Raw genomic sequence first — 25,010 nt, 5'->3', positions numbered from 1 at the left:
GTCCGTGCTTACATACCGCAGGACAGAGGCACGACAATGGGCGTCACACATGATGTCGACGTCTCTATACCGAATGCTGACCTTCCTGCCCTGGTCAAATCAGCTATTGACGCTACGGACATACTGCAAGCTTGCCGAATAGGCAACTCCCGTTGTGTCAAGGTGATCTTCAAGGGCGACTGTCTTCCATCACATGTGAAAGTTGGTCTTTTTCGTCATGCCGTTCGAGCCTATATTCCGAGGCCCCTTCAATGCCGCAAGTGTCTGAGAATGGGCCACGTGAGTGGCGTGTGTAACAAGCCCGCTTGCCCACGCTGCACCGAACCCTACACGGCATAATCTTGCAAGGCGACTACTCTGAAATGCAGGAACTGCGATGGAAATCACTATGCCTCAGCAAACAACTGCCAGCTAATCAAGGAGAAAAGAATCTTTAGACAAATGGTGAAGGACGGCTCGTCACGGAAGGAAGCGATAACGACTGTTAAAAAATGCCGTTCCCGTCGACGGCGCGTTTCCATGAAAGAAAAAAGTGTTGTTTTGCCTCCAGAGCGTTTCCTTACGCCGCGGCCACCGCCAACCGCCCTGCTGCTTCATGGTCAGAAGAGTACCGAGGCTCAGAAAAAGGAATATGACGCTGCTTGGCCTGCACTACCACAAACACACCTCTCCGCCGAGCGAAAGGATCGACTACCGCGAAGCGCTACTTCGACAACAGATAATCAAGCTGCGCGAGATCTCCCCGTCGTTTCTATGCTGAGGTCACTGGTGAGTGTTATCGAGCCCTCCTCAATAATACGCAAAAGCCATCCGTTAAATGCGCACTGCAAGTCCTGGACCACTGCGGCCATTCCGGGAACAAGTCTAGTGTGCTTCTACACTTCAATGGAACGCCAGAGGTATGCAGTCACGGATGTCAGAATTTCGACACTTCGTTTTTGAGAACAAGTTCCCCATTATGACAATTCGTGAAGCTCATTCTTGAAAGACAATTCAACTTCGGGCGACGAATCATTTTTTCGTCATCATGCATTGAATGCAGTCAAGTTGTGTATATACGCAAGAAGCTCACGTATGTTCACCAAATAGTGCAGCCTCACAACGATAATCAATACGTGTGTCTCCGTGGTAAAAAGAAGAAAGTTTTATTCACACTCATAGGCGCCTACATATCCTCATCATGTCGACTTAGTCGACAGAGACTAAACGACATACACACAAAAACTCAAGGCCCTTCGATAATGATTGGCTACTTTAACGCCCATCATTCACTTCATTCACTTCAGAGAAGCCTCAGGACAAATCAATGAGGCACGAGTCTTGTTGGTCTCGCTGCCGAGAATAGATTAAGCGTTTTGACCGATGGCAGCCCGACTTATCTCCAAGGAGTGCATTACAGCAGCTGCTTGGACTTTACATTAGTGCCGCATAGTTTAAGTTCCAAAGTTCAATGGTTCAAAGACATTGAAACTCATGGCAGCGACCATATTCCTACGTACATTACTATCAGAGGCCTTGACAGTGCTCGTTACCATGTGCTGTCATGACAGACTGGCAAGCGTACCGAATTTCGATCGAGGAAAAGTGCAGATATGACCATTCCAGACCCCTCGAAGACATGATCACACAAGCCCTGCAGGCTTCTATGCGGACGTTTACAACATCTACAAGACGCACAGATTTCTAACAAGAATTGCAGATGCTTCGGGTGATCCGCCGGCAAGCCGGGAGACGATATAGGCGTACTAAGTCAATTTATGACCTGAGGGAAGCCCGCCGCATTCAGAAAAGAGTTCAGCAGCTGATGAACAAACTTCAGGACCAAAGATAGAAGCGCTTCTGCGAATCGCTGGACCCTCGCAAGCTGTTATCCCCCGTGTGGAGAACTCTTCAGGGTCTTCGCTCACCTACACAACAACGACGTCCCTTCACAGCGCTGGCTCTACATCAAAATCGTTCAGAGCTTGAGGTAGCGGGATAATCTTGTGCGAGAGTTGCTGGCGACTTCGTTCTGCTGGCTGACTCGCTACATGGCGTTCCCATCGCGAGAGATCAGAGCGTGGAAATGCCTTTCTCTATGGAGGAACTGTAAGAGGCCTTGGCTGCGTACACGCGATCGTCATCACCCGGTCCCGATGGGATGCTGCTGCCTTAAGGCACCTAGGTTCACAAGCACAACGGTGTCTTCTGGATATATTTAGTCAATCTTGGCGTGACGGCATAGTCCCCGACGGCTGGAAGTGTAACCGACTGGTGCCTCTACTGAAGCCTGGGAAGTCTCCGCTGGACCATACATCGTATCGACTGATCGCACTTGCGAGTTGCATTGGTAAAATCATGGAGATGATGTTGCTGACACGTATGGAATGGTACCTCAAATACTATAACATTTATCCTAATGCTATGGCTGGCTTTCGACGTGGTCGACCTTCAATTGATAGCGTCCTTGATCTCGTGACCTCCAAGCAGCAACAAAAAGCTATGAAGCGTCCCTCTGTCGCACTCTTCTTAGATGTAAAAGTTGCCTACGACAGATGACAACGTAACACGTGATGCCGTTCTCCAAGCTCTTGAGGCTGCAGAACTTGGAAACCACGTCTTTAGGTGGATTAGGAGATATCTCTCACGGAGATTTGTGTTTGTCCTTACAGAGGATGACGCGACAAGTAGATATATCTCCAATCGTAGCGTCCCACAAAGTGGAGTGTTGAGCTCCACTCATTTGAATCTCGTTCCAGTGGGGCTTGCCGAAACGCTACCACAGACTGCTTATGTCTCGCTCTAGGCTGACGATGACGACGGGCGTTCAGCGTGACAAGGCCACAAGTGCGCGCCAGAATACAGAAAGCGGCAACTCTGGCAGCGGCATACCTTCGCCGACAAGGTCTGATGATTTCTACAGAAAAATGTGCACTAGTGGCATTCACACGAAAAGCGATGTCTATCTACCTGGTATGTATCGAGGGCCAGTCCATCGCGTACAAGAAAACTAACAGGTTCTTGGGCGTTGTTGTGGATCGTTACCTCCCCTGGAGTCCGCATGTCTCATACATGAAGAAAAAGCTCATTCATATTCCGAATATATTCAAATTCGTAGCTGGACAATCACGGGGACCGTCCGTGCGCTCCATGTTGCAGCTATAAACGGCACTTTTTTCGGATTTTTGTGACAAAGTCTTCCTGTTTTGTCCAACACATGCAAGGCTAATCTCCTTGCACTACAGAGCGTACAAGCCCAAGCACTTCGGACATGTCGTGGCCTCCTGGGGTGTTCTTCGACAGCTACAACGATTGTCATTGCACAGAAGCACCCGATCACCACTCATATCGTCGGTGAGACGCTAAGAGCGCACATTCGACACCTTTCTCAGCTACCATCCCACCATTTAGCCGATTGGCAGTGCGAAGACCACAGACTACGTTCTGTGGTACTATGGCGAGACGCCATGACTGGATACCGTCTGGCTTCAAGCCCGCCAAACGCCGAACATCGGCATTGTGGTGCCTCCTGCAAACTCACATGGGCCACTCAATTCCTGGGATTGCTAAGAAGGCAGACTTATTACAGCTAGCCTTGAAGCAATTGTCTCTGCTTCTCCTCAACGAGTCTTAGTTTGACCGTATACACATTTACACGGACGGTTCCTCCAATTCAAACAGCTATACCGGAGCAGTAGTTGTTCCATCACAAGCCATCTCTGCGCAGTTTACATATCAGCACAATACAACGTCGACGGCAGCAGAACTTGTGACTCTTCAATGTGCACTGAAGTACGTGCTCCAGCAGTCACCAAATCGTTGGGCCATTTTCTGAGATTACAAAGCAGCGCTACAAACTCTGCAGTTTGCCCTACGTGATGGGTCACACGAGGAGCTAATATACGAAACGAGGCACGCTCATTATCACGCGCTCGAGAAAGACCACGACGTTGTATTTCAGTAGTTGCTATGCCATTGCGGAGTTGTTGGCAACGACAGCGCAGGTGAAGGTGCACGTTCGGCTCACCGAAAACATCAGCGGGTTCCTATATCACTTTCAAGAACTGATACTGATGCTACGCGACAGCTTCAATCACTTGCTCGCCACGTCACATTTCTACGATGGAATTCACCGGTGGAATTCACCCAACTCATGCTTGCACTCTCTCGACTTTAGCTTGCGACTTCGCCTGCCACCTGGACTCTCCCGTCGCGAAACAACTTTACTCTATCGCGTGTGGTTGGGCGTCGCATTTACAAATTCCTATAAATTCCAAACAGGAATGGCCAAGAGTGTGGCGTGCAATTAGTGCGAGTGCGATGAGACTCTAGAGCACCTTCTGTCTCGCTGCCCATCCTTTCATAAGAAGGTTGTGGGATCGTTTCTCACCTGCGGCAAGTTGTTTGTTCATCCACTTTCATTTTCATTAATTTATCGTTTCTTTATTTTCGTTTATTAAACACAAGTAATTTCCCTTATGTTGTCCTTGGTGTCAGTGTTTGTTGGCTTCTTATGATATGACTAATAAAAATCAGGCCGCTTGTTTAACCCCCTTTCTTCTCGTTTGCCCATCCTTTGACACTCAACGACGTACTTTACGAGCGAAACTCAACCTGCTAGATAATTGAGCGCTCTCAGAAGAAAAGATCCTTGGACCATGGTCTACGCGTCCTTGCATGCAAAAGGCCACAAAAGCGCTTCTGCGTCTCTTGAAGGACACTGGACTCGATGAACACTTGTGACAGCGGGGATTCCTCTGCGACTGACTGTGAATGACTGACTATTATTTTTCTTCTCGCTCCTTATCTATTCTTCCCATTTCCCCCTCCCCAAGTGTAGGGTAGCCAACCTGGCACGTCATTGGTCAACCTCCCTACCTTTCCCTCGTCTTTTCTTGCTTTCTCTGTCTGACTCATGCTTTCTTTTTAACTTGACATGTTTTTAGATACTCTAACGGTCTGTTTTTCAATGGTTGTGTGGCCTCTCCAGAGCGCAGCACGCACACGGCGCGCACAACGCTCAATCACACAAAGCGAGAAGTCAGACACTGTAGGCTCAATCGTCAACCCATTAATCACCCCAAGTAATGTGTTCAGGTGGACGTGTTTACGGGCAATCTACAGTATATATCTGAGTGTGATGAGACAAGACCAGCATAAATGCCTAGGCAAACCTGCAAAGAAGCGTAAAACCGAAAGAGAACCTCAGCGCTATGCCGCAAGTAACGTCGGGCAACAACGTCCGTGCAAACGCCTCGAAAGCTTCGAGTTTTCGCGGTTCCCACAGAGGCGTCGGACTTTCTCTCGCCATTTTCTCCCACTCCAATTAAATAAATGTGCAGCTAATGCTGGGTGCACTTATAGTGCGCAATTTTGTTTATATTTTCCTAATAAATTTTTTTAAGCCTCTGGTGATACCACTCCCTCCTACGCGTCTTCGTCTTTTGCGCTACCATCCATTTATACCAACTCTTCCAAAGGTCATCAAGGATCCTTCTTCTCTTCCAACGAAGGCGCGGTGTCGACACTCGCGAGCAACATAGTCCCCAAGGGTTCGCGAATAGGTAGCAATGCTGCCCTCAAATCCATACTGCAAGCATATAAAGGCACAGTTACCTACAGCAGAGGTCCCTAGTCACACTGCCCTGTCGCATGCGTCAGACTGTTGTGTGACACGTGCGGACGTGAATATGTTTATGCGCGGTGTCGGGCTCATCTGCAAAAGCTAAGCGCTGACACCTGCGCAATAAACGTCTCCATTAAAGCCTCCCTGTGTAGGAGTGCGCAGCTCTTTGCAGCAATCAGTCCTAGACGTATTCGGAGTTTGCGCGTCAAGTTGTGCCGGTCTAATTTTGCACCCGCAACACAGCGCCCAAGGCGCCTATAGCCTGATCACGGCTTCTGAGTAAACGGAGGAAATTTGTGGCCGTGGTCGAACGCGTCGTGGCATACGCGGCGGGCCCGTACACGCGTGTACCCACCTCTAAACTGGGTAGCATAGCCGCCGGCATTTATGCTGCCGGTACTGTGGGCAACTATATCGGCAATCGATATCCTTATTCAATGAAACACGGCGGCTCGTTTGTGCGGTCGAACCGCCGGTGATCGATTTCATCCCTGAAAGCGAACAAGTATAAACAGAGCAACGTGTCTTGATTCCCCGAGTTATATTGCCCAGTGATCAATGCGCGACGGCGAGGCGGGCTGTCCATTCATCATGGCCTACGCTCATACGACTTTGTGTGCTGCTCTTGAGCGACCTGCTGACGTTCGACGTCGTGCGGTCGTCCGCCAGGAGTGCTTATAAGCATTTCCTGCCAACGTATCTACCGGAAATAGCACCTTCTTGGTCTAGTTGGGAGATGAGGGAGATGAGATTTCATTCATAAGATAATACAAAAAATACGAAGCACGTGTATACGGACGAGGTTCCAGAGTAGTAATACTGAGAACGAAGACCGTCGGTGAGCAGTGCCCAGGACAGGGCACTTATTCGAGGCGAAGACTAAAGTCTGAAATAATGATGCGAGACCCTCGACCTTTAACCATTAAAAATAATTGGCAAATGGAAGGGGACTACTGAAGAGAGTATTTGAGACTTTAAAAATAGATCATTTTCGCAAACACAAACAAACTTAGGCTAAAACTAAATTGTCATGCCTGAACTCACTATTACAATGTTCACAACCACGATCAGATTGCAAAGCACTCCTTAACGGTGGCCCCCGAATAAATTTTGACCCCCTGGATATCTTTAATAGGCACCTAAGTATAAGCTAGCGCGCGAACGTTATTTGTATTTCCAACCTATTGAAATGTAGCAGCAGCAGCCGGGATCGAGCCCACGACCTCAAACTCAGCAGCGCAACTGCATAGCCACTAAGCTACCATGACGGGTAGCTATGTAGTTACGTGTCCTGTTCTGTAGTTATGTGTAGGTCACCTCATCTGAAAAATTGTCAACTTCTGTGTGTGTCTTCGCATTCTTTTACGAAAATGTGTGTGTCTCTCGCTCTCTTTTTACTCTCTTCTGTGCCTTCCTTTCCTCGCGCGGAACTTCATAATTGTTGGTGATATTTGACTAGCTGCAGTATTTTTCAGTGATTTTCGTGCGTTTAGTGTTGCTTGTTTGCGAAGAAGAGTAGGCGAGGCTAATAAAGGCGCTAACCTTTCATTTAGTTCCTGTTTAGTTCGTTTTCTTAAATAAATGTAGAAAGAAAACGGATTACCTTAAAGGGACACTAAAGTGAAACATGATTTCTTCTGCATCAGTAAATTACCGTTCTACAACACCAAAAACACCACTCTTACAACGATAAGACGTTTGGTAAGCCAGAAAAAGCGCAAGAACGAAATACGGGTGGCGACGCCTACTTAAGTTCCCGCACCTGGGGGCTGTGACGTCGTGGATTTCGATGGCATCTTCTAGGGCCTACTAACTATATATAGCGGTACAGATTGGCTACATTGTGTTCTAAAGGAACCAAATATTAAACATGGCAAGTTTCGGGAACCCTTACTCAGCCAACGCAGCCCGAATCCGAAAACATACTTTGGAATCCCTGACGTGACGCTGACGTACCGGCGCTGGGGTTACGGCGCGAAATTCAAATACTGATACTTGGACCTTCATTTTCTCAGCTAATAATCAAACTATTTCTTTGAAATGACGGCCTGCAGGGTTCTCACACAAGGCTTCATTAGTCCAAACTGATTTATTGTTTCGCTTTAGTCTCCCTTTAAGTCAGCAACAGAGCAGAACATCAACAGAATGAAGAAACAGCAGAGAGAGCACGTGACAAGCGTATTCCAGATAAATTTAATTGAAAAAGTCGCAAATTTGCCCCAAAGGCGAAGCATCGATTACGACAGCAAATTAGCAGACAGCTATGCGAAGACAGTATATTTATCGGCCGTATGAACTTGTAGACATAGGTATACTAACTAAATTAACAAGCATGATGTCAGGCGCGCACAAGCAAACATGAACGAATCTCACTCGATGACCGCCGAAAGTCGCTGTCAAAGCGCTGGATTGAGGAAGCACGGCAGCAGTAGTGAGCGAATTGACCTTGGTGCTGCTTCTGGTATCAACGCCAACTAAGCCGCGAAAACACAGCGCATGACGGGCTCTGCCCCGTCGCAGATGGCCTTCAAGATACAGCGGCCCAGGTGGGCGCACGCGAGCGGCCGGAGCCTGGCGCGACGGAAGGCGGCGCGCTTCCTCCCCGCTTTCCACGCTAGCGTGCGCGAGATTGAGCCGCCATCGCCGACTCACCCTCGCATGCTTTCATTCGCACACACAGCATACGGTGCGCGGCGCCGACTTTATCGCCCTTGGACTTTATACAGAACCTCACGGCGACGGTGACGCCGACGGCAGAAAAGCGCCTGGATTCTCTATATAAGTGCTATCGCAATAAAGCACTACTGCAATACATCTTAAATATAAAAAACAATGGTACAGTAGCAAAAAGTACAGATATCTTGAAGTATGGATATGAAAGGGGTTGGGAGGGAGAAGGACGAACTGTCCTCCACTCGGCTGTAGCTCGAAGCTACAAAGAGAAAGTCCATACAGGTTTATCAGAAAGAAAGCTTCGCAGTTGAAGATACGATTGTCCTGGTCCGGATTGCAGCGTTGTAACACCGTGCCATCCCTTTAGTGGATGACAATCTTTTCCTTTCATGAACTTTCCTACCTCTTGCGCGCTGCCACAGAATTGATTTGCCATATGAAGCATGAAAACAACGTTAAAAAAATCATGTGGCGACAAACGTGCAAAGCACTGCAAAAAGCGCTACAAAGAGTGATTTAAGACACAAACAAAAACGCAATAACCAACAAAAATAAGTGGCGACAAAAATACAACTACAGAAAGTACCTGCTTAAAAGCACAAACAGTTAATAGGGTAAATCATATGAAGTTAGTAGAAATTTCTTCAATGAAACTTTGAATCGTGTCAAGCTATGCAAAGGGTCTTAAGTTGGTCACGTTCTGCGAATATTTCATTATGGTGAATGAATGAATTAATGAATGAAAGTCGGAGGCAGACATGTAAATGATGCTGCATGCATGAAGGGGACCACTATTTGTTTGTTTTTAACGTATAGTAGCATACACCCGATGAACAAGTGAAAATCGAGATGATACCGGCAGTTACTAAACTCATCGAAACTACCAATCTGATACAACGAGCCCGTGTTGTCAAGTGGCATACAGTGATAGCGGCACAAAAGTTATCAATAACCGCTAGACCAAGAGATCGCACTTACAAATGCGTCAAAAGCGTAAAACCTGTGGTCAGGCTTCGGACACGTGACGTTGTGAAAGGGAAGAACCTCTCAGGTTTCGGGGCATGCAGACAAAACCAGAGGTGCTATCACAACGCGCATTTTCTTTAAAAAAAAAAGAAAAACGCTTAAAAGGAAACTATTGAGGCAAGCTCTACCAAAATGAACTGCATCTCTACCAAAACATATCTGATGCTCCACCTCATACTGCTGACGCACTGTTCTGAAGCAGTTCCGAAGCCGCAAAATGAGTTTCTACAAAAAAGAAGTTCAGTGCAATGACAATACGGCGACCAGAAAGTTGCTTGAGAATCCGAGCCCGTCGTCACAAAAACCTTTTACGCTGGAAATGGTCGTAAGAGAAAACTTCTTGCAAACTGGTCGCTAGACATATTAGCGAAGGCAGCCGGCCAATGACAAAGACCACTTACGAAAGAGGAGCTTTGTGATTTAGGCCCCTGATCTACGGCTACACTGATGCCATCATTAAATTTTGCTTTCCGATGAAGTCAAAAACAGTCTAGAAATACTTGTTTACTGTTAACGACTGAGCATTGCCTTCACAAAACACTCTATAATATGTCTCAATGATCGCGCTGAAAACCTTCCCTGCGAATGTGGAAACGCAGCTCAGGAAGTAGAACGCCTTGAAGGGTATCGCAAGCATTAAGAGACAGGAAACCGAATGGTATCCCAATTGATAAGGTTTGATCGGAGACCAAAGAGCACAAATAGGCTGTTGGGCAGTTGCACTAGATGAGTTTTTGCAGCCCAGGTTCGTTGTCGATCAATATACTATAACAGGAAAAAAGAAATTATGGGGTTTTACGTGCCAAAACCACTTTCTGATTATGAGGCACGCCGTAGTGGGGGACTCCGGAAATTTAGATCACCTGGGGTTCTTTAACGTGCACCTAAATCTAAGTACACGGGTGTTTTCGCATTTCGCCTATGACAGGAAAAGAATATAACGTTTATGCCCACTCAGAAATATTTTGCATGTTGCATTTCATTTTCGTTTTGAGATTGAAATAGATGTCAATGTTTCTCCCTTGCGACATTCTGTGCTTCGTACATGTGTCTATGACATTTTATGATGCGTTTCTTCTGTTTTTCGGTATATCCGGTGATTTGCGAAATATGTCTACTTTTCTGATGCGACAAATAGAGCGTAGCCGGCAGCACCTCTACGTGTCAACACCTTATTTAGGAGTAACAATAATAACTACAACAACGACGACGGCGGCAACAACAAAAATAATCGGCAGTCAACAAGCGTAAAGAACCTTGCGCACTGTAGTCGACCTTCCATGTAGTCGTTTCCCTTCCCCTCCAACAGTAGGGGAAGGGAAACGACTACATGGAAGTGAAGATGACTATCTAGTGAAGAACTGCATATCACAGACTAGTGGAGACGGTACTCCCCGGGTGACCGAGATCATCGGACAATAAAACAACCTTTGCAGGCTAGTTCGTCGAGGCGATTGGCAAATAGTCAAGACTTCTCTGCCTCGACACTTGATTGAGCTCCCCGGGCGTTATCCAATCCCTTTAAGCCTTTATACGTCTGCCCACTGCTGATAGGATGACCGCGGGCAAGGCGTCATCTCTCGACAGAAGAAATAAATAAAACCGAAAGAGGACAATACAGGAGGATGTTCTGACAACCCCGCGACCCTTCTCGGGGTTGCTCACTTTTGCGCTTTACGGATTCGTTCTGAGAAGAAAATTATATACAAACAAAGGGATATGAGTAATAATAAGAAAAAAAAACACTGCCGCACGCTGCGCAAGCACACAAGCACAAAAGGGGGCTCGCACGTACGGAGCTCATATATACGCAGCCGTGGCCAGGTGGCTCGGCTTAAGACCCGCTGGGGATATCGCAGTTCGTATGCCTTGCAGAGTGCGCCGGTGTGGCTCCATCTAAAACAACAACGCCTGCCGACAACAATGGACCTTCTCTGTAAGTGTATGTTTTGTTATGGGCCGGCTTGCACAGGGTGAAAGCCACAGGCTATAATACAACAACGCAATTTCAACCCCTTAAACACCCTTCTCCCTGGCACCTCACACATATACTGCAGAGACTTCTTTCTAGCCAATAACAAACACGCTCCTGAAAATGAGCCAGCGGCCCCAACAACGCGCCCAATTCAATCGTCACAATAAACCCGTTGAACCCCGGTGCGAGAGAGCAAACAAGGAACCGAGAAGGATCTAACCGAGAAGGATCTGGGAAGGCAACCCCCCCCCCCCCCCCCCGACAGAGTTCCCAAAGTAGACGCGTTCAAGCGTGCTATCAAAAAAAAAAAAAAAAAAAAAGAAAGGCGGAGGGGGAAATAAAAGCAAAGGTGATGTTCCGCCCGAACGATGCGAGAAAATGAGGCGTAGCCAACAGGCTTGCCTCCTTCAGCCGCCGTGCGTAGTCTTTTTTTCATCTCCTTAAATCACTCAATGGCGTTATCGCGCTTATTTCATTTTACTTTTACCTTTGTGAACACTGGGTCTCTGCATTTACGATTGTCTGTTTGTTGTGGATGGACTTGTTGGAACTGCCGGGATGCTTTCTCTGGCAGAAACGCGCAGGGAATAAAACAGTACAAAATAAAAAAAAAATCTGTGGCAACTTAGCGGTAAATGCGACAGAAATGCATGAGAATTACATCGCACCTGCACTCTAAAAACAATTGCACCCTTTGGAGTGTATATTTGCCACTCAACAATAATCGTCATCTGTCTTGCTTGCGTTTCCTTTCTTGAAAAACTGCCCTCTTTACTTTCCTGTCGAGAATGCTCTGTCATGTTGATAACGCGGATGCCGTTCCAGACTTGGAAGTACCGGGCTCGCAGCGTTAAAGAAAGCAAATGCGGGAAAAACAGTTGGTTATTGTTGTGTGACAAATATACACCCAAAAGGGTGCAACTGTTTTCGAGTGTGGATCTCGGATCCATAAATTAGACCACGTTCACCACATAGCAAAGTGTATAGAGATTCTATAGAGATTTATACTATAGAGATTTATACAGTAGCAGTGGCACCGACGATGATAATGGAAGAGAGAATAGTCTAGAGGAACTTGAAATCCCACAAGTAACGTGGGAAGAAGTAAAGAAAGCCTTGGGAGCTATGCAAAGGGGGAAGGCAGCTGGGGAGGATCAGGTAACAGCAGATTTGTTGAAGGGTGGTGGGAACATTGTCCTAGAAAGACTGGCCACCCTATATACACGATGCCTGATGACCTCGAACGTACCGGAATCTTGGAAGAACGCTAACATAATCCTAATCCATAAGAAAGGGGACGCCAAAGACTTGAAAAATTATAGACCCATCAGCTTACTGTCAGTTGCCCACAAACTATTTACTAAGGTAACTGCAAATAGAATCAGGAACACCTTAGACTTCTGTCAACCAAAGGACCAGGCAGGATTCCGTAAAGGCTACTCAACAATAGACCATATTCACACTATCAATCAGGTGATAGAGAAACGTGCGGAATATAACCAACCCTTATATATAGCTTTCATTGATTACGAGAAAGCGTTTGATTCAGCCGAAACCTCAGCTGTCATGGAGGTATTACGGAATCAGGGGGTAGACGAGCTGCATGTAAAAATAATGAAAGATATCTATAGCGGCTCCACAGCCACCGTAGTCCTCCATAAAGAAAGCAACAAAATTCCAATAAAGAAAGGCGTCAGGCAGGGAGATACGATCTCTCCAATGCTATTCACAGCGTGTTTACAGGAGGTATTCAGAGACCTGGATTGGGAAGAATTGGGGATAAGAGTTAATGAAGAATACCTTACTAACTTGCGCTTCGCTGATGATATTGCCTTGCTTAGTAACTCAGGGGACCAACTGCAATGCATGCTCACTGACCTGGAGAGGCAAAGCCGAAGGGTGGGTATAAAAATGAATCTGCAGAAAACTAAAGTAATGTGTAACAGTCTCGGAAGAGAACAGCAGTTTACGATAAGTAGCGAGGCACTGGAAGTGGTAAGGGAATACATTTACTTATGACAGGTAGTGAATGCGGATTCGGATCATGAGACGGAAATAATCAGAAGAATAAGACCGGGCTGGGGTGCGTTTGGCAGGCATTCTCACATCATGAACAGCAGGTTGCCATTATCCCTCAAGAGAAAAGTGTATAACAGCTGTGTCTTACCAGTACTCACGTACGGGGCGGAATCCTGGAGGCTTACGAAAAGGGTTCTACTTAAATTGAGAACGACGCAACGAGCTATGGAAAGAAGAATGATGGGTGTAACGTTAAGGGATAAGAAAAGAGCAAATTGGGTGAGGGAACAAACGCGAGTTAATGACATCTTAGTTGAAATCAAGAAAAAGAAATGGGCATGGGCAGGACATGTAATGAGGAGGGAAGATAACCGATGCTCATTAAGGGTTACGGACTGGATTCCAAGGGAAGGGAAGCGTAGTAGGGGGCGGCAGAAAGTTAGGTGGGCGGATGACATTAAGACGTTTGCAGGGACAACATGGCCACAATTAGTACACGACCGGGGTAGTTGGAGAAGTATGGGAGAGGCCTTTGCCCTGCAGTGGGCTTAACCACGCTGCTGCTGCTGCTGCTGCTGCTGATGATGATGATGATGATGATGATGACACATTGCGTTCGAACGGAACCGAAGCTAGACTTAAGCCAGCAACCTTCGAGAACTCTTTATACGTCAAAACCATGCAAATTTGAAGGAAAGAATATATTCTCAAATTCGTGACGCTCCACCCAGGCACGAGAGATGAGGTTACGACGCGAAATCCGAATAATAATAATAATAATAATAATAATAATAATAATAATAATAATAATAATAATAATAATTATTATTATTATTATTATTATTATTATTATTATTATTATTATTATTATTATTATTATTGCCACACAATATACAAAACAACACAAGCAGGCCGGTCTAAGCCTTAGTTGGCTTGTAGGACCGTGCCAATGAATAATAATAATAATAATAATAATAATAATAATAATAATAATAATAACAACAACAACAACAACAGAGAAGAGAAAAAGCTTAGTGCTGATCTTTCTTCGCTTTTATCAATCGCCTTTCAGAAACTCAATGAAAATAGTTTTGAAAGTGCACTATAGTCTAAATATATTCAGCGTTGTTCTCTGGTGCCCCTATAGAACTGGTTCTGCAGACTTTATTTTTCTTCTATTGGTACAAAAGTGAGAGGTAAACGCCGGCGCGATGATTGTGAAATTATTCTTCAAGCATAACAACTATAAGCGTGACTGGCTGACATGTCGGGCTACGAGCGATAACCTAATAAGGTGGCATGGCAAGCACATTGCAAAGCGCAGCGGCAGCCGAAGCAGGGCAAGCAAGGTCGAAAAAAATGTTCTCCTTCAGACAGTGTAATTCAATTGCACTGTTTGGACAGCGCGAAGTTTGAAAAGAGCTGACATTGCGTTTTTTTTTTTCCTTCAGTGCTTCGTTGTCTGAAGAGAAGAGTCAGCGTCCTGTCCCCTGCCCTCGCTTTTTTTTTTCTTAAGAAGCCGGCACTTATATGGGAAAAGACAGGAGAAGCACATATTAAAAGCACCCATGCCAATTTTCATTGACACTGTCTAAGTTTATCCGTTGCGTCAGTAGCGGGACTCCGGCATTTGCTCAATTATATCTGAATAGTGCATAAATTACCGCCTGCTATGCTTCCCTCAGCAATCTCAGATCAGTGCAGGTAAGATTCCTATTTAAATCTCTTTTGCATCAAAAGATGCAGCAATTGCGACAGGAGAAACCCTCGAATCGCAATACCGATGAAAAAAAAAAGATAGAAGGTTTGAGATGTGGAGTACGTGGGCGTTACGAACGAATGATTTAGTGAAGCGGTTGCCTTTTTTTCTTCTTTTAACAACTCTGAGAGTAGACCGAGTTGTCTGACTTCACGATTGTTCCTTTACTGGCGTCATTTTCTTCTTTTTATTACTTGTCGATTCCTTGTTTCCCTATGCGGCCTGATTTTTTGTCTATCACCCGAAGTGGTACTTTTCGTAGCTGATGATCACCGTAATCATCATCAGCATAGTCATAATCATTACCATCAAGAACAGCAGTCGCTGCAACTGCCACGGATGGAGAAATGGCAGCGCAATTGCAGTACAAACACGTGCTCGAACGGTCAGGCAAGTTACCTACATAGACGACGTGCGTCATGAAGGGGTTATCGCAATCCATGATACGGTACAAATGGCACCTATGCAGCTTGCCAGCTGCCGTGTAAGCAAATTTTCATGAAATAAAAATCGGCCATCGACCTCGGAGCACCTATATAGCACGGATATGCAAAAAGGGCCAAGCGCCGAATGTTTTCTTTCATGAATCTTCACCTACGTGCCTTATGAATTTCGGCAGAACGGATTTGGTAAAACAAACTGCCAGGATGTGAGCGCCGCTGGGCGTAGTTTCGACAGCGAGGTGCCTCGACGGAAGGAAACTATTTGCTCGCGCGCTTGCAGGGCGACATGTTCAGGCCAGGGAACCTTTTGTGGTGAGTGGTGTAGACGCCTCCGTCGCTGTATGCTTTTTCTGCGTCACGTAAAAATTCGAGCCCTCTAAAGCGATTTTTCTTTTTGCCTCTCCCCCAGCCTTGAGCGTGCTGGCTATTGGCTATACTGGCTGATGCTGTTTTGCCGAGTATGCAACAACTCGGGTCACTGGGTATGTGCCACTGTTACCTGTGTCAGTTACATGTGCCAGTTACGTGTGTGCATAAATCGACGCTTTGTTAAGAAAGTAACTGGAACGCCAATGCATTTGTCCGCAAAGTTCGGGAATTAATATCTCGAAACTGTTGTCGTCCTGAGGATTCGTTCCGAGTTGATCCGTCTTGACAACTGCACGGATAAAATTTGTAAATTGCAATATGAGCCAAAAGGTAATTAATTAAAAACAATTATATATATTTTGTAAATTAGTATATTATGCATTTCAACTTCATGTGCAAGTAATGTCCGCTTCTTCGAGTATAGACCAGCTCATCAACTTGAATTGTGCTATGTGCCACAAGCAACCTCTAAAATTTCGAAAGTGTTCGCTGAAACACCCAAGTATGTGGATACCTACTTGCTGTAGCTGACGACTCAGCGAGCGAGCACTCACACACGCTTGCACGCATGCGTTCGCGAAAGCATATGGAGAGATATTGTGCCATCTTTTGATCTTAACTGCGAAGAAGTTCAAATCCCACAGATTTTAGTAACATTGCGCGAGTATGCCAATTTCAACAATCACGTATCCAGCTAGTATCTAATAGCCACCGGCGTTTACACGATTTAATCACATAATAAAACTGTCTGTCGCTGCGGGAGCGCATATCTCGAACAGATGGTTATCATGACGTGTTCACAAGCGCAATATTGGCCACAATTATCTCAAACCGGAAGCTAGTCCGCAGATGGTGAGGGAGTGGGGTACTCCTAGTGAAAAGGCATAAGCACTGTGCGGATTCAACTCCGCAATTGCGACATGTACATTAAATTAATTATTTACAATTTATATACATAAGCTTGTTATTAGTTAACTGCGCGTCGTCTTGTGTCAAGCCAATAACGTCTGCCTATTTTATTAAACCAGCCTAAGTTACAGTGAGCCGCACGCCGAAGGCGATTACTTCGAAATATGTTGCACATAAACAAAAACTAAAACAACCCGTGGTATGTTCCACGGTTAACATATCGCAACAGCATGTTATCTACATCGCAGCGAATGCAGAAAAGGCATGTATAGTGTCGCAGTGTCGTATTGTGAGAGTGAGAATAGTTATCTCGCCCTTCATAACATCAGTTTGGCTGCTTCGCGACAGCTTTCTTTTTCTAGCCACACTGTAGCGAAAGTGCTCTGAAAAGGTGACGCGCAGTTCTCGCAAGCATGGACCGACGGCCATTCAGATGAGGGATGAATGAACATTTACGAATGTTACGCCAGGCCTCGGGATTCGGCACACTGGTGAATCGCGCCTTTGTGTTGGAAGACAGAATGTTAGTGTTCCAGACCACGTGGTTCATACCATCCTCTGCATAGAAGGTGTTGAATGTGTTGTCGCGCTTCTTGAGCACATGTGGACGAAGTGACAGCTTTTGAGAGCAGTCGCGCATTTCATCACAATTATGCGCAGATTTTCTTTCCTCTTAATTTCTGTCTTATTTTAAATCGTCTCAACTGGAACCTTCCATTTATTTTACCTTACCCGAGCCACAACCGGTCTGGAGCACGCGCCTCGCGTTTGGCGCAAGACGCGCTCTCCAAACCGGCCTTGCCCGCGTGCACAAGGCAGCCAGCCGGTCTACCCTCTCGCTGACCTCCCTGCCTTTCCTTCTCTTTTCGCTCACCTCCTCTCCTGCTTACTGAAAAACATAACGAATAATGATGCCATATCATTTTGTTTTATTGGCAACTTGTCACATATATGCTTTTATATACCATCTAATTAGCAGAATGAAAGTTAGGTACACTTGCAGCTTTAAAAAAAGAGAAAAATTCGTTTTTTTTTAGGTTCTCAAGCGTTTTAGATCGATCGTAGCCTTAAGAAATATTGCTATCTGAGATTGCGTCAATTAATCGCGCAATAATTACCTCTAATAACCACGAGTTATTCCACATAGGTAGCCTAGACCACGGTTTTCGAAATTGGTCTCTGAGTGCGGCGATAGACATATCAAACCAAATCAAATCAAATGTTTTATTTCCAACAAAACTTGTTGGGAGTCCTCCAGGCGAAAACCTGCGACATACAGCTTGAATGTGACTGAAGGCCCTCACATGGCAGCAGTAAGTCAACATATGGAAACAATGATCTATTAGGATACACAAATACAATGGGTCACATTTACATTATTTACAAAGATCACATTTCAAAAAATACGTTTACAAAAATACGCTCTAATCTGTCTTCGAGTCAAGGTACTTATATATAAACTTTGTTGCACAATACTTTGAGTCTGTGGGCGTAAACAGCCCAGTGACCTACAGTTCGTAGGAAGTGGCACACATGCTGCAGGTTATTTCGCAACACGTACTGGTCCACAATTATTAATACTTAAGCCCTCTATTTACGCTGCTTCACGTTAGAGCTCGCTCATAAAATCAAGAGCAATGCTTTCATGCTTTTTTTTTTTTTGCAATCTCGAGTGGTTAAATTACGCCAAAATTTTTCGTCATGGCAAATGGTATCGACATAGTTCCACGGATCTTTCGAAAGCTAACTTGTTTTTTTGCGGAACGATGTGTAATAAATATTCTTACGCAAATATTTTTCTTGATCATATACCCTCGTGTAGGAGAGAATTTACTTACATCCGTGGATTGTTGTGGTTCTTTCATAAGAACTTGTTTCACAATTTTTGTGCTTCCTACGTACGATAACCATTCATTCATTCATTCATTCATTCATTCATTCATTCATTCATTCATTCATTCATTCATTCATTCATTCATTCATTCATTCATTCATTCTATGATAGACACCGTATAGCAGAGGCATAGCGAGTAAGTTATGACCGCAGAGGTTTCGCCTATGTGTATTCAAGTCGCAGAGCATGGTAACCTGTGTTCCCCGCAACTATCTGCCGTCGCGGCCTGCAATTGAACTCACCAGTTGCTCCCAGCACCAGAATATCACGTCCTCGGAGCGTTAAGAATTAATTTCAAATTATAGCAACTTGTAGAAAGGAACTAGTACATGATCCATGATGCTCTTCGCATTTAGGTTCAAGAGACAGCAGAAATGATTCTTTCAAAGATCTCAATAACGCAATATGGAATTTACTTTTTACGAAACTATAGAAGGCAAAGAAATATCGTAATATCGCGCTTGTTTGTTTTTATATTGTTGGAGGACCAAAATGTAAGCGTGCTACGCCAACCTGAACGCGCTCTGTAAGCGAGAAATGTTTCACTAAGGCCATAGCTTACCTATGGAACAGAATTAGCCCTCAGCATGACTAAAATAGCTTCGTTAGCTTATGTGATGTCAAGTGGTTTTATTAGTAAACTGCGGCTGACATGTGTGTGAGTGTACTCGCACTGCGAAGATAAAAGCATACAATAAACACACACACATACACACACAATAATATAATATATATATATATATATATATCATGTAAGCGGTAGCCGAAACTCTTCTAAAGAAAGGAAAACTGCGAGACCAATGCTCCAGACGAAAGAGCCGCATTGGATGGAGGAGGCGGCGGTGTAAAAAGCGGCGTCGCACAATCCGATTCGACACGCCAAGGCTTCCCCACGTGTTCTCTCCCGTGGCCGTTGCCCAATGAATTGTTTCGCCCACCCAGGTGGTGTGCTGCGCCGTCCAGACACCAGGGCGTACGTCGCAATTGTAAATCGTGTGCGCCGCGCATATATTGTTTTTCTTCTCTCTCTCTCTCTCTCTCTTCTTTCTCGTTTTGTTTGCGTCTGCGTGTTGTATAAGACGAGGCTTTATACGAAAGTGAACGAACCGGTCTAGGCTTAGCTTCGTGGTTGAGTGTTTTGGACGTTGCGCGGGTTTAAATGAAATTTAGGCGAGCTCTAGCTGGGACAGCGCAGAGCAACCCTGTAGAGCGGGGTCATTGACACATGCGCACTGCGTTATTCCTCCCCGATTTAATCATAGACATCGAAGCGGGACATCGACATCGTGCTGCCGGAAATTTCTCCGCACTATAACTAGTTTACGGACGCTAACAGGAGTGAAATCCATACCCTTTGGTGTAATAATAACAACAACAACAACAAAAAACATCCTTAAATCACGCTTATACGCAAATGTTAATTCCTGTCGCGCATTGAATTACACGAGAGTGGAAAACGGGTATACTGGTTGATGATTTTCTCCAAGTGTGTTTTAAAACGATCGTCGTAAAGCTGCTGCAAACCTGACCTGAGTGGGCAATCACTGTCGAAACGAAAGGCATTGGATGCAGAGAGGACGCGCTGACGCGGCGAAATGGCGAGAACGACGAATTGGGACCAGCAAGCTCTCGGAGGGCAATATGGAAAGAAAAAAAAAGAAAAGGAAGAAGATGGCGGAGGGGATCGAGCAAGAGGGAGAAGGTCAGAGTCAGAGCTATAGCTGGAGAGGGGAGGGTGTCGGGGTGGTTGAGAGAGCATTTTTACAACCGCGGTGCACAATTCGTTTGCTCTCTCGTCAAGGACCGTTCGCCGATGATTAACGACCGGGCGGCACCGTAGGTGACAAATTTCTGTGCGCCCCGAACGGCGGCCGAGTTCGGTGGCGCGTGCACGTGCGTCGCTTTGAAAAAGAAAGCCGCCAGAGCGCGCCACGCACCCCGACCGACTGCGACGCCCTCTAGGCGGCCGTTTCTCTTCACACCTTGTCCTGCCGGGGAAGAAAGAGAAGGGCGTTCTCACGAGACCCGCCTTCCCCATCGTTTATCTAATGAACCATTTCCTTTTTCTATGCCGTCTCACTTTAAAAATCGTGGGCCCTAGGGTGAAGCCCCTCGCCACCACTTTTTCGTGCCCTGTTTGATCTTCTCTCTTGCTCCCTCTCAACGCCCTCTTTTACTTTCTTTCTTTCTTTCTCTTTTTCTTTTTCAGTATGCCCAGGGAACGCCAAGGCGATTTTAGAAAACCGACAATCATTCCTCTCCTCTTCAGTTTCACTTCTACAAAAACTCTGAGTGAGATGTCTCATCTTCGTTTGACTGAGTTACAATTACTACAGACGCGTTGACGTACCGAATGCTTGAAGTGGTCTAGTTACCTGTAGTGCCTGTGGTGAAAACCAACACTCGGCCGTGAATAGGCAAATTACAGCAAGACAGACGCGGATTTGATGAAAAAACTGAACATTATTCCGAAAGCCAGACCTAAAACTCATATTTTGACGCCCCGAGTGTAGCTTTGGTGGAGAGTAAAGGTCACACAGAGAAATATCAGTAAAGGAATATGTATGGAGGTTAACACGAACAGAATTCACATATTTTCACGTAATAATAATTGATTTTTGTCATTAGCCGGCTGCCTTCGCTAATAATAACTCCAGCGTTAGAATTATCTTAAATTTTATTTTACGAACAATTCTAGCATAAAAGGTTTTTCTTGATGCATGCTCTTATTTGCTAACTTACGCAGTTAAATGAGCCGGGAGCCTCTCTGCACTCAAAGAGCAGACGACTGCCTGTGATACCAAGCGCAGAAAAGAATGCTCGTCTCTGTTCGCAGAACTGGAAACAGTTACAGATTAGGTATGTTTGGTGGTTCGATATCGTTCACATATTTCTCCAACAGGGCTGTCCGACATGCGAACGCGAAGCAGTTAACCCCGCGCTCACACTCCATGGCAAGTGCGGCACAGGAGATGCCCGAAGGAACTTGATCTTATCGAGTCGCAAGGTTCATCTAGCTGTCTCGTGAATGTGATTGGATCGTGCAATCCTTTGGTGTGCTGATTTGTGTATTGTATCACAAAATAGCCGGCGTTTCGAATTAAACGCTAACTTGAAGTTCGGCCCCTGCCTGTTGTATGTAGCTATCCTGTTCCATCACGTCTTCGTCCTTTGCGATGTGAGAACGTTGACAACAGGCTTGACGGCAGACGAAGCTGCAATAACCAATCGAGGATTGCAAACGCAGTTTTGTGAATTTATTTGATCGTAACTGCGGTAGACCAAGCTCCTGAGTTAGTCAGCGTAGACTACTTGAAGTGTTTGTTCTTGAGAGTGGTATGGAAATACCACCGCCCACCGTCATTAGCAGAAAGGGCGATTTCTCCCGCATGGCCGTTATCGATGACGCCGCGGTGACCTAGAATGCGCTGAAAGATTACTTCACTGTCCTTTTCAATAAGGAAATGGTGAGCTTGTCTGGTTTTTTAAACAACTCGGTCATGACATCTAGAGCATATTGAAGCTAGAACGCATTCTAGGGCTGCCGTGGAGTCACAGCCCCATGCGGTTGAAGGTTACCGAGTGATTAGATCAGGAGACGAATGCGCAGGGCGGCAGACGGCTTTGTGAATTTCGACGAAGCACTATGGAGAGAAATAGAGGCAGGCTCCCTAAGCAAAAGCTTAATAATAATAATAATAATAATAATAATAATAATAATAATAAGAAGAAGAAGAAGAAGAAGAAGAAGAAGAAGAAGAAGAACAAGAACAAGAAGAAACTGCCAAGCATGTATTTGAATAAATGGCGAGTTGCACGGTCCAAAATGTTTTTACAAAGGTTGCTGTGCCCTTTTGCCCCTTCTTTACAAGTAGACTGCGTGATGTGCGTCTACCTTTACGTGTTATTCTTTAGGAGAATCGCTGAGCAGCCGAACGTTAGGTAGAAAAAAAAAAGATGAGGCAGAAACCTTAGCTTTTGATGTAGCGACGGATCTCGGCTATTTAAAAGCAAAGAAGCCAGAAATACAGGAATATGTGTAACTTGAACACAGACTTTGCCTCATGCGGGTGAAGGTTCCCGACTGATGAGATCAGGAGGTGAATGCACAGGGCGGCAGGGGAGGCTCTGTGAATTTTGACGAAGCACTATGGAGAAAAATAGAGGCAGGCTTCCTAAGAAAAAAAAAAATAAATAAATAAGAAAATGCCAAGCATCTATTTGAAAAAAAATGACGAGTTGCACGATCCAAAATGTTTTTGCAAAGGTTGCTGTCCCTTTTTGCCTCTCCTTTACAAGTACACTGCATGCTGCGCGTCTACCTTTACGTGTTATTCGTTAAGAGAATCGCTAAGCAGCCCAACGTTAGGTAGAAAAAAAAAAAGATGAGGCAGATACCTTAGCTCACGGTGTAATGACGAATCTCCGCATTATTTAAAAGCCAAGAAGCGAGAAATACAGGAAAATGTGTAATTTGAACAGAAGCTTGAAATCGGAGCTCTGCCTGCAATGACGTTGGTACGTAGGCCACTCCACGTGCCTTGTGAATAGGTCGAAATACTGCCTCAAAAGGGCACCTGAATATATGTATTTACCGCTGACGTAATTTTAGGGCGTGCTTTCTTACATTGTTTTGGAGTAATGCGAAGTGGCTTTCACTGGAACTGCAATAAGGGTTTTCATTTATGCGATTCTGCGGCGCCAACATGCAGCACGTGCCTTGATTTTACGCATTCCTTGTGCCATCGCCGCTGCTTCTATAGACGACTAATAAGGGAACAGGCCACCTTACGTAAAGCCTCGATCGACTCCTACGTAATCATGTCTGATAAGCCGGGAATTGCGGGGACGCCATTCCGAATGCTACAACCTACCTGCTATCCTCCTCCCTTTCTTGTGTTTCTTCTTTGGCCTGCTCCTCCCCTTCACTATTCTTCGCCGTTTTCTGCATACCTCACACTGCGCAGAAAAGAGGAACCGAAAAGAGCAACAGGCCGGAATATTGTCGCCGTTGCGATCTCGGAGCCACGGTATTGCATGCACATATGCGCTGGAATGCACATGGAGTGTGTGTGCGACAATGAAGAAAGCCGACCACAAGGAAACACGAGAAAGAAAGAAACGGCGGGCTTCTGGATTCACCGAGCGTTCTGTGAGCGCACGGTGCGTCCGAGCTGCTGAGTGAAGATGGGGAGCATTTCGGGGGAAATGCTAGGAAGGCAAGGGAAAGTCGAATAAGAGGGGGGGGAGCAAGAAAAAAAAAAGGTGAAGCAGGCGGGGATCGGTCGTGAAGCCAGCGAGGCGTATTTCACGAAGATGGATCGCAATCGTCCTGCTTGTTATCCACGAATTACACTCTTGCGTCCCGCGACGTTTCTATTGCGGTTATTTTTCTTTTCTTTTCATTTATTTCTTCTTTTTTTACTTTCTCTTTCGCGGTACGGGCACCCACGGCTGCGCCTATGCATACATACGCGGTCGCCGATACGCTTGCTTTATCACTTTCAGCCCAGTCTTTCTTCTATTTCACCACATCTTCTTATTTTTTTATTTTTTTGTACTGGGGGGCGGGGGGGGGACCTCACGGTGCATTCATTTCGAGAGCGGGTGTCATCTATTGTGCATTACCGATCGCCTTCTACGTAACTGACTCTTCATAAGGATGAGTAGAAGGTTTGAGCCTGAGAGAAATAAAATAAATAAAGTAAGAAAGAAACCTGGCTGAAAAAGAGAGCTGGACGAAGTAAGGGAGAGATACGTTCAATGAAAACAAGTCGCATTCACACGCGCCAATTTGTCTCTACCATGAGTGCGACGCGAGGGGAGGAGTGGGAATAAAGAGGCCGCCCAGAACGTTGCGCAGGCAGCCACGGCGGTCCGATTAGCGATGGCGATGGAACGAGAATAAAGGACAGAAAGGGCAAATGGAATGGCCTCGAAGTCTTTGGCGCGTAGATAGAAAAAAAAATAAAATAAGAAATAAAAAAAGACAAACAGAGCGGAGCGCACTCGGAGGTGTGAGCTGAGGGCAGCCGGTGCGATTTGAGGAGGCGGAACACTCATTTTACGCATCGATGACTTGTCTGAAGTGCTGTTATAAGCAAACGTGCTTTTTCTCTCTCTTTCTCTCTCTCTTTTGCAAAGGTAGAGATAGGCAACTCTCCTTCTGCCCAACCCAACCACTCCCCTCCGTGATACTGCAGTTCAATGCCTCACGACATCTGACATTTATTCCCCGTATTTCGCCCTTGGTTTGATTTGATTTGCGCTGCAAGCGGGTATGTACAGTATACCATGCAGGCACGATATTCGTTTGGGCAAACTCTTGAGCTTTTTGT

At 45.6% G+C, this 25,010-nt stretch overlaps 1 long non-coding RNA gene across 1 annotated transcript in view; it reads right to left on the bottom strand.

Moving 5' to 3' along the window:
- The window catches only part of LOC140217311 (uncharacterized), a 198,295-nt gene that overhangs the window by 156,029 nt on the left and 17,256 nt on the right, over positions 1–25,010 (bottom strand). Inside the window, exon 2 of the long non-coding RNA XR_011893801.1 lies at positions 23,547–23,631. This is a non-coding gene — a long non-coding RNA (uncharacterized lncRNA). The remainder of the gene's footprint in view (positions 1–23,546; positions 23,632–25,010) is intronic.

Source organism: Dermacentor andersoni, chromosome 4 (assembly GCF_023375885.2).
Source record: "Dermacentor andersoni chromosome 4, qqDerAnde1_hic_scaffold, whole genome shotgun sequence".
Lineage (NCBI taxonomy): Eukaryota > Metazoa > Arthropoda > Arachnida > Ixodida > Ixodidae > Dermacentor > Dermacentor andersoni.
Note: the sequence above shows the minus strand (reverse complement) of the source record. Positions and strands in the feature narration are given on the sequence as shown.